Source organism: Silene latifolia, chromosome 11, assembly GCF_048544455.1.
Source record: "Silene latifolia isolate original U9 population chromosome 11, ASM4854445v1, whole genome shotgun sequence".
NCBI lineage: Eukaryota > Viridiplantae > Streptophyta > Magnoliopsida > Caryophyllales > Caryophyllaceae > Silene > Silene latifolia.
In genome coordinates this window covers 17,824,733-17,842,101 of record NC_133536.1, presented here as the reverse complement: position 1 = coordinate 17,842,101, position 17,369 = coordinate 17,824,733, and the positions used below count along the sequence as shown (strand labels likewise).

The window sequence follows — 17,369 nt, the reverse complement described above, 5'->3', positions numbered from 1 at the left end:
ATACACACGAAAATACCGAATAATCGTCATATTTATTACCCAACGTGTATTTGTCATTCGGCCAAATAATGGCCTTCCTTTGACCAATCATTATTCGCATGAACTACACACACTAGACCAAAAGTTGAATTTATTCATCATAACCAATATTTAATATTTATTTAAATATATAAGTCTAATAAAATTAGATAACGAATTAATAGAAAAGTTAATTTCATAAATTAAGTAACAAAATCATTTTATGCATATATGTAGTATATTTATTTAAAAATATAAGCATGATAAAATTGTGTAAGTAGCAAATTAAAGATAACTCTATTAGTAGTGAAAATAGTTGTTGCAATATTGAACATAGTAAATACGATAATAATCACCCATGTGAGTAGTAAACATGCAATAATAACAACAAGAGTAATGAAAGTAATAGGAGTAGCAACAGGAGTAGTGAAACTAACAGTAATAATGTGGGAGTACTAAAAGTAACAACAATGATAGCGGAATTAGTGAAGGTTACTATAGTAACAACAAATATTGTGAGAGTAACAACTAGAGAAGGTATGTAAATATGTTATTTATTCAAATATGTAATTTTGATAAAATTAACGGGAATAGTGAATTTAACCGTAAAAAATAGCGAGTGTAGTCAAAGAAACAATTGTAATTGCAGGAGTAGTAAACTTTGTAGTATTATATATGGGATGTTGTGAAATTAATTATATTAAGAGAGGGAATAGTAAATTTGATGTATCGATCATAATTTGTTGATAAATTTTACATTTCATCATAATTTCAAGATATGTCATAGAAAATATATTAATTTATAAATGGTAAATGTATGAGTCACGCAAGCCTAACATAATTTTATTTCATAGAAAATAGATTTTAAATGATAAATAGAGGTAACCCGAGCAAGACTAAGCCCCCAAATTAATACTATTTATAAAACGAAAACCATGCCGTCAATATAGGACATAAATTTATAAAGTTGTATGCTATTATATAGTTTTAGATATATAAAAATTCATAATATATTTTATGATATTAGAAAAGTAATTAATTTAGGAAATAAAATTAAATTTAAAAATGCAGTCATTATTTAAGATATTGGAATAGGGTGAAAAAAAAAACCATATGACTTTCCTTAAATAAAAATAATCACAACATTGTGATGTAAATCTGATTTGTTTTATTTTTAATTATAATAGTTGCGGGAATAGTAAAAGTAATAATAATAATAATAATAATAATAATAATAATAATAATAATAATAATAATAATAATAATAATAATAATAATAATAATAATAATAATAATAATAATAATAATAATAATAATAATAATAATAATAATAATAATAATAATAACGAGAATAATATGAAATTAACATTTGTAACCGTAAGATTTAATGTATCTCATAATTTGGTTGATAAATTTGTTTGGTCATAATTTTTTTTAAAATGTCATAATAATAGCAACATTATTAATTTAAGTATCCATTAATAAGACTTCTATCTCCCTCATCCCAAAAATCCCTTCTCCTCAAACTATCTCCAATTTTCGACCCATTAGCCTCTGTAACACCACCTACAAAATTGTTACAAAAATCATTGTCAACCGTCTCAAGCCCCTCATGCACAACTTGATCTCCCCCAACCAGGGAAGCTCCATTCCCGGTAGAGGTACTGACACCAACTTTATCATTGCTTCTGAGATTCTCCATTCTATGCATTTCTCTAAGAGTAAAACTGGCTGGTTTGCTCTTAAACTCGATCTTGAAAAGGCCTTTGATAGACTTGAATGGGACTTTATCAGATCCTGCCTTTTCGCGGTTAACATTGACCCCGACACTATTTCCCTTATCATGAGCTGCATCTCCACGACCTCCGCCCATGTGACTCTCAATGGCTCTTCCCTTGATAGTTTCCTCCCCTCCCGGGGAATTCGCCAAGGCGACCCCCTCTCCCCCTACCTCTTTATCATCTGCATGGAAGCCCTTTCCCGCCTCATTCATCTCTCCTGCTCTGAGAATGAGTGGACCCCTTACCCTCGTGGGAAAGGGGGTGCCTCTTTCTCCCATCTCCTCTTCGCTGACGATATCCTTGTCTTCGGTAGGGCCTCAGAGAGAAACCTCTGTGCTCTCCAAGACACTATCCTCTCCTTTTGCACCACCTCGGGGCAAAAAATCAATTGCCTCAAGAGCAAAATCATCTTCTCCAGGCACACCCCTCCTTCTGATATCTCCCTCTTCGAAGAGGCCCTTGGCATTAAGAAAACCAACAACCTTGGCACCTACCTTGGCTTTCCCCTCCTGGGGAAAAAACCAAAGAAGGCTGACCTTCACTTTATCATTGATAACATCCAATCGAAGTTAGCTACCTGGAAATCCCGTTTTCTCTCCCGTGCTGGCAGAATTTGCCTCATTAAATCTACTCTCAATGCTTTACCTTGCCATGCAATGCAATGCATTCGCCTCCCCACCTCCATCCTTAACAACATTGACAAAATCACCCGCAGCTTCCTCTGGTCCAGTCAATCTTCTAAGAAATTACACCTTGCCAATTGGGATCTTGTTACTCGCCCCCTCTCTCTGGGAGGCCTCGGTATCAAGGCCGCCAAACCTTTGAATGAAACTCCTCTCCACTAAGCTTAGCTGGAAAATCCTCCTTGATAAATCCTCCCTCGCTGCCAAAGCTCTCCATAGTAAATATCTCACCCCCTTTCCTCGCTCTTTCTCCTACGGCTCACACATTTGGAAAAATGTGGGTGTCGGATGGAATCTCCTCAAAAATCACCTTTCTTGGTCCATTGGTGATGGTTCTTCCATCAGGCTTTGGGACAATCCTTGGTTATGCCCCGGGCCCCTCAGAGCCATCATCTCTGGACCCTTAAACCTCCCTTCTTCTACTGCGAAGCTGAGCTCCATCATCTCTAACGGATCTTGGTCCCTTGACTCTCTTGATTTTGTCCTCCCTGACCACATTGCCCTTAATATTCTTTCCCTCCCCATCCCCTCATCTCCTAGGCCGGACCTCCTCACCACCTCCCTTGCCCCCAAAGGTAAATTCTCTACTACCGAAACCTATCAGTCCCTCTCTGGCCCTCTCATCTCCCCCACCCATCATCTTAGCTGTAACGCCCCGTAAATTTCGGACCGTTAATATATTTCGAAAATAATTAATTAATCAAGTAAAATTTGATAATAATGTATTTAAAGTAAAAATAATTCAAAGAAATATAATTTTATTATATTTTGAAGAAAAGTATTTATTTTGATAGTTTTGAAATGTTTAAAAATAGTTTAAACCGTGTAAAATCTTTTATTTCGAAATAAGGGCGTATCGGGGGGAAAATGACAATTCGTTTGAACGTTGGGTAAACGAATTTGGAAATGGGTCGTATGAATACTCAATTTTATTGTAATCTCGTGTTTAAAGACTTTGGTCTTGACGGAATTTGCATTTGACTTACGGATTTAATTATTATTGAAACAAGTCAAACCCGACTCGTAAAAATCCCGACTAAAAATCCCGCACTTCCTTTTTCTCCTTTCCTTCTCCCTTACACGGCTTCCCCCTCCCTTTTCTTTCTTTTTTTTCTGGTTTTCCTCTACATTCATCTTCTACTTGTTAAAAAAACACCATTTTTGGTAAAATCAAGCTCAAATTCACCATATTTTACTCGTTTCTAGTCCCTTTTTTGCATAATTTACCTTTCCGGAATCCTCTCGTCGCGATCTACAACTTGGTAAAATTTAATTTCAGTTTTCTTGAAGTTGTTTTAAGACCAAATTTCGGTATTTTCGGTTTTATATGCTTATTATTGTATTTTAATTGTTTATTTAGGTGAAGGATTGGAAGACGAGTTCGGGGACTCGTATATTGTAGAGGATAGCGGCTAGTGTCGTTAGGGTTTGGGTTTTCAAGGTGTTAATTGCTCTTTTTCTAGCTTAAGGTAACATATTTCGAGTTACTCGACGAATTATCGTCACAATCTTTGTTGTTTTTGTATGTTTGGTGATTTTTGTTGGTGTAGTAATTTTCACATGTTTAGAATGGTTGCATGCATGTCAATTGTTAGCTTAAATTATGCCTTTTGTTAGTTTAAATTATCAAAGTTGAATTGGGGACGATTAATTAATGTTCAGACGGTCTTTTACTAAACAAAAATGAAAAAAAAAAGAGGTTTAAGAGTGGGGCAGCAGGCCGGCAGCCCGTGGCAGGCCCGTGGCAGGCCCACGGCTGGCCCGGGTCGGTCCACTGCTTGTTTCGCGGTTTTCCAAGCTTTGTTCATCACTTTAGGTTGATTAATGTTATGATTAGTATAAGTAACATATGGGTAGTAATTTGAATTGAATCATTCTAGTAATAAAAAAAATATGTTAATGGTAAAATTGTGCTTATATTAATAGTTATCACATGTTAGGATAATTTACAAAATGAATTTTATAGTGATAATTGTAATGTTTTGTTGATTGTGCCGAAAACTGAGCCTTAGTCCCTTTGACTGATGCGATGTCAGTTAATTGAGTGATTGGTCAGCCGCAATTTGACCCGTACCTGTCGCAGGGCTGGGGTTGCGGGTAAAAATTCGGTTGAATGATTTAGATAATCGGCCTTTTTCTTGTTTTAGGCCATTTATCAAGCTTTAGTTCACATGTATAGCTTATTGAATTTAATAGCTTCTTATTTTGTAGTAATGGCCCTAGTTTCCCCTAAAGCCTTAAATATTGTTATAATTGCTAGGATTGGAAATTAGTACTGAATACTTATTGAGGAACTGTTGGTTTATCTGCTGAATAGACAATATTATATAGCCTTTCACATGATGGAATATTAGATTTTATGTTGGTAAGTAGGACTTTTTGCCCTCTTAAGGTTAAGTGGGTGTCTTACTTGACTTGTGTGGTGAGTCTTGTGTGGTGTGGGCTAAAGTATTCAAGCTGGGACTAGCTGGGACTAGGTCCTAGGTGAGTATTTCGGCCTTCATCATAGATAGGTCTTTATAGTCTCTGACGAGTATATGTTCACTGCTTGATAGCCTTTGTGTTCCTGACTAGTGGATTTATATCCAAGTTGGGGCATGACCTCAGGTACTTATTTTGATAGTATGGGGTCAGCTTAAGTACTAGCCAACCCTTCGGTGGTGTCCTTAGGGTACTCACTTCACTTTGTTTAAAAAAAAGTTGTGGGTCTTGGGTGCGGTGGTGTGTATCCGCATGTCTAGGTCTGCGCAGATTTTAGGCTAGGGTTGTGTTGTCTCTTGGCCATGTTTTCTTAATAGTAACCGCTGAGCCAAGATACCGGTTCGATTACCTTCCCTACCTCGTGGTATAGACTCGAGTTACAAAGTGACTATTGACCGTACTAAGAACTTATGCCTGTCTTTGATATATTGCCCTTTCTTGTATGGTGATTTTATGAACTGTAATAGGTGAGATGTAAGCCGGTTACAGTTGATAAAGTTTGGATTACTATTTGAATTATATGATTCACATGATAGTAGTTTGGTCAGTTTAGGGGTCATTTGTTAGAATACATGATAAGTAAATGGTTTATCAAATTGTTTACATGTTACATTACATGTTACATTAATTTTGACGATTCGTGGCTGGGAGGACTCGAAGTTACTCCCCACTGAATTGTGGCTTTCGTGTTTGTATAAAATGCGATTGACAGGTTGTTGATGCTTAGTTGGGGAACAGACGAGCTAGTGAGCAAGGAACCTTGGACCTACTTTGGTTTTCTTTTGTAGAAACCTTTTATCTTTTGGTTATGTATATAACCTTTTAACTTTTGGTTTGTATATAATTTGAAGGGACATATGTCTCCCTCTTCCATTTTGGTTTGTATCCTTATATTTCCACGTCTTAAGTTATGTAAGTAAGTTAGTTTATCAGCTTTGCAGGGTTGTTGACACTCTTCTGGAGTTGGATTGGTTGTGAATGGTTTAGGAAGAAAATTTTTTTGAAATAGCAGGTTTTTGGATTAGTTGAACCATTTACAAACATATCCTACCAGTTTTTCTGTAGAATTTACGTAATTATTTAAGGCTAGATTTAAGGGTGTCACATAGCTCTCTCCCCCCCGACCTGTCTTGGCTTTGGGACCTCCACACCCAACCCAAGATAAAAGTTTTTATCTGGCTTGTTTGGTGGAACAAACTTCCCCACAAAGTTTCCCTCTTTGCTAGAAACATCCTTTCGAGCCCGTCTTGTTCTCTGTGTCACAGTCTCTCCATCCCTGAGACCTCCCTTCATGTCCTCCGCGACTGTAGCCTTGCTCTGGACACCTGGACTTCCTTTGATGTCCACCCTTCTTTCTTTTCATCGAACCTTCACCAGTGGATCTTCGAGAACTGCAATTCTCCCTCCCCTAGCTGGAACACTCTCTTCACCTTTTCTATCTGGCGCCTTTGGCTAAGGCGCTGCGACCTGACCTTTTCCCCTCCTTCCTCTCTGACCTCCCCTCCCCTTTTCTCCTCCATTATCTCTCAATCCTCTGCCTGGACCCTTGCCAATGCCCGCACTCCTGCCACCCCATGTACCAGTACCATCCCCCTTGATGCCTTTAGCTATCCTGTTAGCTGGGCCCTTCCGCCGCTTGGTTGGCTTAAAGCCAATGTGGACGCGGCTCTCTCCCCCTCTTCTTGTTTAGCTAGTTCGGGGTGTGTCATTAGAGATTGTCATGGGGCTTGGGTCCTTGGTTGGTCTACCCGGTTCCCTGGTACTTGCCCTTTCCTTTGTGAGGTCCGTGCCATCCGAGATGGGATTTTACGTGCTAGTGTCCTTGGGGACAATGTTCTGGTTGCCTCTGATTGTCTTGATGCCGTTAGCGCTATCCTCCGACCTATTGATCCGTGTGGCCCCTTTGCTAATATTATTCTTGAGTGTAGGGCCCTCTTGCAGGACTCTCCCCATTTGAAGCTGGTGTTTGAGAAGAGAACGACCTACCGAGTGGCGGATGCTCTTGCTCACTACTCCGTCCATGACGTTAGCCCCGCACTAGGCTGTTTTGAGTGGGCATTTGCCCCTCCTTTTGTTGTTGATCTTTGTACTACAGACTTTGTTTTGGCCCGCGCGCCTCTCTCCCCCGACCCGCCCCCTTGATGTAATCTAACTCTCTTATTTATTTATCTATGTTCTTTCCTTCCAAAAAAAAATAGTACGTTAGTGGTAAAAGTAATAATGGTAGTGAAAATAACATTAGTAACAATAAAATAATCGTCCGGCTAGGTGAAAATAACCCGCCCTAACGGAAATTTAATTGCTTTTATGATTTTGCTCTTGCATTGTCCCAATATTTATACTCTTAGACTATGTTCAAATGTTTACGTATGATCTAATATCGCATGTTTAATGTTTGAACACATGCATTATGCATGTTTTATAAAGGCTTATTTCATGAAAATAATCCAAACTAAGCCACCCATTCTCATATAATCCACACTAGTGTTTAACTCAGAAAAATCTCAACTATTGCGTCATTTAACTTTCACTGAACTGTTGGAAGGGAAACCTGTACAACCGGTTTCCCTTTTACTATAACCTTAGAATTAGTCTGTTAAACTCCATTTTAATCAGAAACAAAAAAAAACACCCAACTTCTTCACCCCCTCAATCAAAAACCCTAAATTAATTTCCCCAAATTGATTTCAATTTCCTTTTTCAGCTGTTGAACGAATTGATGATATAAACCCGGAGCTTTTGCATTCCAAATTACCAAACCACATCAATACATCATTACATGTTGGGACAATTTTCTGATAATTTTATGAGTAATGCTTTTTGGGCTCTCTCCAATGCTACTGCTCCACATGTTAGATCTCATTCTTCATCTTCACTTATAAAGATTTCTATCTTTTTTATTCCCTGTTTTCACTTTGAGTCTTTCTTTTTAGTATACAGTTTTAATCTGTAATGTAGTTAACATTTTCAATCAAAAAGTTTAAATCTTTGATGGCATTTCAGTTTAATTTTGCTGATTATTGATAGATGGGTTTTAATTTATATGGTTTTGCTTGTAATTTTCAGTGATTTGAGTAATGTTTTTTATTTACAAGTAAATGAAACTGATTTTCGGCTGAAAGTTTCTGTATGCTTAGATGGTGGAGCGATTTTTTGTTGGAACTAGAAGTGATTGAGTTAAAAAGCTTCTTCATCCACACTTTGGCTTTAGTACTTGAATTACAATTTTTGTGTATTTTTATGCAGGTGACATTTTTTTATCTACTAAGGCTCTGTTTGGTAAAATTGACTGAAAAGGTACTTGAAACCTGATAAGGTGACTGAAATTAAAAAGGTACCTGAAAAGATAACTAGAAATTGGAAACTGATAAGGTAACTGATTAATTGTAAAGTGTTTGGTAAAACTAACTGAAAAGGTAACTGAATTTTTGTAAAATGACATAAAAGGACATTAATAATTATAATAAATTAATTTAAATAAAGGGTAAATATGTAAAGTAGAACATTTTAGCTACCTGAAACTTTAAAAAGCTACCTGGAGTAGCTGTTCATTTCAGGTACCTGAAAAGTCATTTCAGGTACCTGAAATGACTTTACCAAACAGCACTAGGTAAATCAGTTACCTGAAATATTAGTCAAATCTGGTTGCTTGGTCAAATCAGGTACCTGAAATGTCTTACCAAACATAGCCTAATACTTAGTTCACCATATTGTAGGAAATGTAGTATTCTGTTAATTGATTGATGATTGACGGGTGAAGAAATTAGAGAGACAATGAAGAAATGGAGAAGAAGAAGAAGAAGGAGTGAAGAATGGCAAATGAAGAAGGAAAAAGGGACTCACATCATGACCTGTTGGGAAACCGTTAGTAGTAGGTCAAATATGGGACGAGTTCAGTGCAAGTTAAATGATGCCACACTTTAAATGACTTATCATTGTTATGTATTGTCACCTGTTTCGATCTAGCTTCCAACTCCAATTCTTATAACTCGATAAACTTACTTGTTTCTTTGACAATCTCAGGTTGATATTGTTATTTTGATTCTTCTTCAATAAACCCTTGAAATTGGGCATTTTAACAATAAAGAGGACAATCGCGAAAATGGATAAAGTTGGAGTTTGTCTCTTTATTTCACCCCTCTTGCATTTTATTTTATTGGTATTTCACCAACTCTCTTCAGTAATCTGTATATATAATGAAAATTATTAGTTTACAAGCAGCGTTTCATTAAGTTAAGCTTAATTTGGTGTGGTTAATGTGTGGTTTAAGGTTTCAATTGATTGTTACAACTTGATAAAGTCGAGGTGGGATGATTTCGATTGAAGCGCCGGTGAAAGGATAGAGGGTTTTAGTCCAGTGATTTCAAAAGAAGTGAAGTGATTTCAAATGTATTTCAGCCTTTCAGGTAGTTGAAACGATAACAAAACTTATTCCGGTTAATTTGTTTGATGATGTTGTGTATAAGCAAATGAGTAGCTTGTTCTTATGTTGCTTGTTGTCTTTATGTTGCTTGAAATTTTTTTATTTATTGTATGAAGGATCATAATTTGCTTATTTTGAGCATGAGTGTGCCATCTTTGCTGGCGATTATGATCATAATATTGAGGGTGATTGGTCGTGTTAAGTATAGTGATTTCGGGCTTATTATGGTGTCAAGGTTGTTCAAAATAGCTGCTCAAATAGCTATTCTTTTGCTTCTTGTGTATATGATATATGCTTGTTCTCTTTCATTGTATTTAGGTTCCTGCTGATGGAGTGCTAATATCTGGTCAAGCTCTTGCTATTGATGAAGCAAGTATGACAGGAGAGAGCAAGATTGTAAGCTGCTTAAAGTTATAAGTTCTCTTGATAATGCTAGCAATGATTTGAACTATATTTGACTCTCAAATGGAGTTCTGCAGGTTTCTAAGAACCATAAGTCACCTTTCCTATTGTCGGCTGTAAAGTAGCAGATGGCTATGGAACTATGCTGGTAGTGATTTCTATCTTAAACTTGTACAGGTGACTGACTTATGTTTTAATATAGAACTAATGCGCTATTGAGTCCGTTTAATATTTGTTAAGCTGCTTAGAATGTGTCAACTTGATTTAATGCCGTGTTTGAGAGAGTACATTCATAGTCATTTTTGAGCATTTAGCTCATCGGTATTATAAAGTGATAAAACTTTTCCTTCAAAGAGTAATTTAATATTTGCTCAAATAGGTAAACCTGTGACAAGTATGTTGTAATTGTTGTATACTGTGACACGGTTTCTCAAGTGCTATACAAATGGCTTAGTCTAGGAGCTTCTATATTGGCAGATGCAAACCTACACGGATTCAGATGATGATTCATGTTAGCCGACCCTATCCTTTGTTGAGACTAAGGCTTTGTCGTCGTTTCATAGGCCTCAGATGTCACACCCAGCATCAACCAAGGTAACGTTCTGTTTCTCTTTTCACAATTTGATAGATGTTTGATGATTCTTTGTTATTAAGGACTATGACTGTAAGCTCTCGGAAAATCCTTGTTGTATTGTTGTTGAAGTTACTTTGAAGTTTGACTCACTTTTGTACTGTCGAGTCATTTCATAAATTTTTACATGCTATTTTGCTGGGAAGCTGGCCCTTCAAATACAAGAATGTGAGAGGTGCAAGCTAAGTATTGATGATTCGATTCTCCTACTGATTTCTGATAGCTTATTATATAGCCTAATCTAATCTGCAATTCATACTACTTAAAATTCTTTTGTGAAGTCCAATATGTTTTTTTTTGTTTGTCTTCTTTCAGGCATGGAGGGACATGAATTGCGCTTAAGAAATTGTTGATGTGTGAAATCAATTTGAATGATGCTGCGTGGAGAAAATTTGTAGCTTTACCTTTTGCATCCGAGTATAATATGCTTATTTTTTTTAGCTAAGTATTGATGTTGATTTGTAATGTTAGTTGTATGCATGTTAAACATTGGTTTTGTAATTAATTATTATTATCTTAATTAAAGAATTTACATTTATACTAAATCATATTTTTGTAAATATTTTTTTTAAAAAATTTTAACTAAGAAATGGCTACGGTTGTTAAAAGAGAACCGTAGCCTAAAGTGACTTATGGCTACGGTTAAATCTTAATAACCGTAGCTATAAGTCACTTTAGGCTACGGTTCCTACTAATAACCGTAGCCATAAGTCACTTTATTTAGGCTACGGTTCCTGACCGTAGCCATAACTACTTGATCTAAGGCAACGCCCTAATTTACTACGGTCGAGGAACCGTAGCCATAAGTCGTTTTTAGCCGTAGCCAAAAGCCATTTTTGTACTAGTGAGGTACCAGATCAGCTTTCGCACCCTCAGCTGCCATAGCTTCCTGAGCTCCGTCAGCAGCGTCCTGAGGCAATCCAGCATCTCCACCAGCAGCCTGCTCAGCCAGTGTAGGAGAATTCACCTCCCCAACTTCAGGCATCAGCGCACTCATATCAGGTGAGGTGGGGTAGAGCATCTCCAGCTGCCTCTCCTCCTCTTCTATAGCTTGCTGGGTTGGAGCCTCCTTAAGAGCAGCACGCATCCCGCTGATTTTTCCCCGCCAGGTAGCATAGACAACGACATTGGTGGCCAGGGAGATCAGCTCGCTGATCTTCTCGTCAGAGCGCTTGAGGGAATCAGAGAAGGTGATGCACACCTCTTGAGTGCGTGCCAGCTGATCAGCCCCTTCCTTCAATTTCTTCTTGGCACCAGCAAGCTCAGCCTTCAGCTCCACCACGCGTTCCTTCAGATAAGATCGCTGCTGCGCCAAGTCGGCAACTGTCCCCTTCAGCTCTTGGTTTTTGGCGTTGGTGGCACAGCTGGTGATCTGCACTATGTTGATCATCTTCCTATTGTAAAGAGCAGACTGGAGGGTCTGGGGCAGGAAAAATTTAAAGTCTGCAAGAAGAATTCAAAGAAAAAATTTTAGAACAGGTAGAAGACGAAGGTCACCTACCATAAAAGCGTTGTGCATATCATTCTCAGCCATCTCCTCTGGAGAAAATTCTGAGAAAGCCTCTTTTAGAGGAGGGAAGAGCATCTGGTCGATCTCTGGCCAGTAGGGCACCTTATCAACATTCTCAAAACCCTCTGGGAAGTGAGCAATGGTGCCTCCGCTAGTTGAGGCACGAGGACTGGTAGGAGGAGTAGGGGATGGCGAGACAATGGATCAACCTCCAAGGGTTCAAGCATAGCAGGACTGGAATGAGTAGGAGGACTCTGGAAAGAGGTAGCAGGAGCACTTCTCTTGGAGGCAGATGCCACGTTAGGACTGGCAGCGGATCTCTTTCTTTTTGCGCTCTGAAGGATAGCCTCCAGAGGATCAACTTTTGAACCTGCAAGCAGACATCATCTCAGGCGTCAGGAAAATTAAAGCTGTCAGTGAAATTGCATGCAAACTGAAATAACTATAAGAGGCTTACCAGAAGACATGCCGTGAGCTGATTGAAGGGGGTTGGAGGAGGAAGCAGGTGAGAAACCAGGAAGTAGGTCAGGAAAATTTCTCTCGGATTCAGGGATACAGAACAACTTGCTGTGGGCAGGGATCTGGGCACCAATACGAGTCAGGTAGCAGGGACCTGCACGAGGGCGATGAAGTAAGCTAGTAAGCAGCAAGATAAAATGAATCAGGTGACAGGGAGGCTACTTACTCGAAGTTATGACCCATTTCTCGAAAATGTAGTCGGCAGGCGGCTTAATAGATTCTTTCCTCACAAAGAAGAAGTCCTCAAACCATTTCTCATCTCGAGATTTGGACACATGCCTGAAGGGAGCCTCTCCAGAGCCCCGGAGTGAGAATTGGACTCTACCCAGGGACCTGATATTGTACATATGGGCCAGATCGCCCAGGGAGATGGAATTACCGGTGTTTTGACAAGCGGCCAAGGAGTAAAGAAGAACCCTCCAGACAGTAGCGGAAATTTGTGCCATGGCGAAGTTGTTTGTGAAAATGAAATCTTGGATGAGTTTGGGAAAAGGGAAGCGGAGACCATATCTAAACGGGTATAGATAAAACAAACCCATCCTGGACGAAGGGCATCGGCTTTTTGACCCGGTTCAGGGATGGCAATATCCACCCCGTCACCAAGACCGAGCAAACCCTTGATCATGGGGATGTTAGTAGGAGTCAAGACGGAGTCACAGTCATGAGGGTAAGTGAAGAGTCCCCGGGAAGGAAAGACCGGGTCAGGATTGCGGTCAGTGGGAGTGGAAGTCGATGATGAGTGTCGGGTTTTTGCCCATGGTGAAAAAAGAGAAAATGGGAATTAAGAAGAAAAGAATGGAGAAATACCTGGTGGGAAGAACGACGGAGAGTGGAGTAGTGGAGCCGGCAAGGAAAAAAGAGAAGAGGGTTAAGGATTTGGAGAGAGAGAGAGAGTTTTTATTGGAAATGATTTGGGATTAATGGAAGTGGAGGGTGGAGGTTGAGGTTATAAAGGAAGAGGGAGAGAGAGTAGGATGCGAGAAAAGAGGGGGTGGGCAGCTGAAATGATGGATTTGCATGAAAAGGGGTGCAAATGACGGCTTAGGGTTTAGCAGTCGACACGTAAATTCCTTGCTCGACACCTCGAAGTGTACTTCACAAGAAATTTGGGGCAAACTGTTTGGGCTAAAAATCACTCAAAGGGAAAGGCCCACTTAATAAATAAATGGATCATATAATAAGGAAAAAGGGAGCCCGCGGTAGGAGAAAGCGTGAAGAAGAAGGAATGGGCCGGCATATGCGCAGGAGGAGACCGAAGCACATTGAAAGAGGCGTCTGGATTTAGGAAAGAGGATTCAGGGAGAAGTTAGGGAGAAGTCAAGGAGACCAGGGAGAATTGAGGGAGACGGCCAAGCATGGAAAGAGTTATTATGGAAGTTATATTCCCTTTCCATAATCGAGGTAGGATATGTCTAGGGTTCTTACCCTATAAATAGCCAAGGAAGCAATCAAAGAAAGACATCCACATACACACACATACATTCATTCAAGATCTCATCAGCACGATACCCCGTGTTAGCAAGATTAGCATTACGATACGGTTGTAACCATTCTCCTATTCAAGCTAGTGCAATATTTGGTAGGGTACCGTCCCTCCCGCGGTTGTTCCCACATTGGGTTTTCCGTGTCACCAAATCTTATGTGTCAATTAACATTACGAGCATTATTTCCTTATTTAAGTATCATCATACAAGCGATTAATCAAATAGCCAACAAGTAAGACCACATTGATCTAAAACAACTAATTTGGTAAAAATTACCTAAATAGTACGCCTTCCGTCTCTGTCATTTACATTAAATTATTGTCCACTTGTCACTTAATAACACCACCCACAAATGGTCTCATCCTCTTGACCTCTTTTCTTAAACATGTCAAAACCAAAGATAAATAAATAATCAAGACGGAGGAAGTACATCCATACATATATGATATATCCGGAAAGGCTAGGGTTTTGTAATATGCTCGTCGAGTGATGTGACACCCTTAAAAATTAGCGTTATCTAATTACTTAAATGCGTAAATTCTACGGAAAAACTGGTAGGATATGTTTGTAAATGGTTCAACTATCCAAAAACCTGCAATTTCAAAAAATTTTCTAACTAAACCATTCACAACCAATCCAACTCAAGAAGTCCAACATTCCCAGAAGCGGGTGCCAAAACCCTGCAACAGCTGATGAACTACTCTGCCATAGCTAAATAGAAAGTAGAATGATACAAACCCAAAATAGAAAAGGGAGACATATGTCCCTTCAAATAATATACAAACCAAAGGATAAAAGGGTTACTAATAGAATAGCCAAAACTAGGTCCAAGGTTCCTTGCTCACTAGCTCGTCTGTGACCCCCAACAAAGCATCAACAACCTGTCAATCGCATTTTATACAAACACGAAAGCCACAATTCAGTGGGGAGTAACTTCGAGTCCTCCCAGCCACGAATCGTCAAAATTAATGTACATGTAGTAAAACATGTAAACAAGATGATAAAGAATTCAATTATCAATTATTCTAACATATGAGCCCTAAACTGACCAACTAAACTAACATGTGAAACATTTAACAAATTGTAAACCAAACTCTATCAACCATAGCCGGCTTGCATCTCACCTTCTATGACTCATAGAAGCAACAAACAAGAAAGGGCAATATATCAAAGACAGGCATAAGTTCTTAGTCCCGTCAATAGTCACTTTGTAACTCGAGTCTATACCACGAGATAGGGAATGTAATCGAACCGGTATCTTGGCTCAGCGGTTAATATTAATAAAACATGGCCAAGAGACAACACAACCCTAGCCTAAAATCTGCGCAGACCTAGACATGCGGATACACACCACCGCACCCAAGACCCACAACTTTTTTTAAAACAAAGTGAAGTGAGTACCCTAAGGACACCACCGAAGGGTTGGCTAGTACTTAAGCTGACCACTTACTATCAAAATAAGTAACTGAGGTCATGCCCCAACTTGGATAAACATCCACTAGTCAGGAACACAAAGGCTATCAAGCAGTGAACATATACTCGTCAAAGACTATAAAGACCTATCTATGATGAAGGCCGAAATACTCACCTAGGACCTAGTCCCAGCTTGAATACTTTAGCCCACACCACACAAGACTCACCACACAAGTCAAGTAAGACAAAAAGTCCAACTTACCACCTAATTGCTAACACCCTATCATGTGAAAGGCTATATAAATGTCTATTCAAAGATACAAATCCAACAAAGTGTCCTCAATAAGAATTCAATACTAACTTCCAATTCTAGCAATTTTAACAATATTAAAGGCTTTAGGGGAATCTAGGACCATTACTACAAAATAAGAAGCTATTTAAATTCAACTAACTAAATAAGAAGCTATTTAAATTCAACTAACTACACATGTGAAATAGAGATATAATAAATGGCCTAAAACAAGAAAAAGGCCGATTATCTAATTCATTCAACCGAATTTTTACCCGCAACCCCTGACCGGACAGTGCGGGTCAAATTTGGCCGACCAATCACTCAATTAATCGACATCGCATCGATTAAAGGGACTAAGGCTCGATTTTTCAGACAATCAACAAAGCATTACAATTTATCACTATAAAATTCATTTTGAGCCTATTATTATAAATTCATTTTGTAAACTATCCTAACATGTGATAATTATCAATATAACATAATTTTTCTACCATTAACATAACTTTTAGTTACTATTATGATTCACTTCACAAGTTTAACCATGTGTACTTATTCTAATTACATCCTTAATGAACCTAAAATGACGGACAAAACATGGAAAACCGCGAAACAAGCAACGGGCCGACCCGGGCCAGCCGTGGGCTAGCCGTGGGCCTGCCACGGGCCTGCCGGCCTGCTGCCCGTCCCCCTACACCACCATTTTTTTTCCATTTTTATTTAGTAAAAGACCGTCTGAACATTAATTAATCGTTCCCAATTCAACTTTGTTAATTTAAACTAACAAAAGGCATAATTTAAGCTAACAATTGACATGCATGCAACCATTCTAAACATGTGAAAACTAATTCTCAAACAAAAATTCACCAAACATACAAAAATCAAAAACATGTGACGATCTTTCGTCGAGTAACTCGAAATATGTTACCTTAAGCTAGAAAAAGAGCAATTAGCACCTCAAAACCCAAACCCTAACGACACTAGCCGCTATCCTCTACAATATACGAGTCCCCGAACTCGTCTTCCAATCCTTCACCTAAATAAACAATTAAAACACAATAATAAGCATATAAAACCGAAAATACCGAAATTTTGTCTTAAAACAACTTAATGAAAACTGAAATTAGAACATACTAAGTTGTAGATCTCGGCGAGGGGATTCCGGAAAGGTAAATTTCGTGAAAAACCGATAAGAAACGAAGAATTTATGGCCAAAACAGCTTGAAATTTTGTGAAAATGGTGTTTGGAGTATGATAAGGTTGAAGATGATGAAGGACTAAAGAAAAAATCAGAAAAAAGAGTAAAGGGGAAGGGGATGCCGCGTGAGGGAGGAAGGAAAGGAGGAAAAAGGAAGTGCGGGATTTTTAGTCGGGATTTTTACGAGTCGGGTTTGACTTGTTTCAATAATAATTAAATCCGTAAGTCAAATGCAAATTCCGTCAAGACCAAAGTCTTTAAACACGAGATTACAATAAAATTGAGTATTCATACGACCCATTTCCAAATTCGTTTACCCAACGTTCAAACGAATTGTCATTTTCCCCCCGATACGCCCTTATTTCGAAATAAAAGATTTTACACGGTTTAAACTATTTTTAAACATTTCAAAACTATCAAAATAAATACTTTTCTTCAAAATATAATAAAATTATATTTCTTTGAATTATTTTTACTTAAAATACATTATTGTCAAATTTTACTTGATTAATTAATTATTTTCGAAATATATTAACG

General features: G+C 38.3%; 1 long non-coding RNA gene across 1 annotated transcript; it reads right to left on the bottom strand.

Moving 5' to 3' along the window:
- Positions 1-14,471: 14,471 nt before the first annotated feature.
- LOC141612748 (uncharacterized) lies at positions 14,472-16,908 on the bottom strand. The gene is made up of 3 exons (XR_012529184.1): positions 16,769-16,908; positions 16,563-16,670; positions 14,472-14,813 (listed from the first exon to the last, which is right to left on the bottom strand). It is a non-coding gene; the product is annotated as an uncharacterized LOC141612748 (long non-coding RNA).
- Positions 16,909-17,369: the final 461 nt, after the last annotated feature.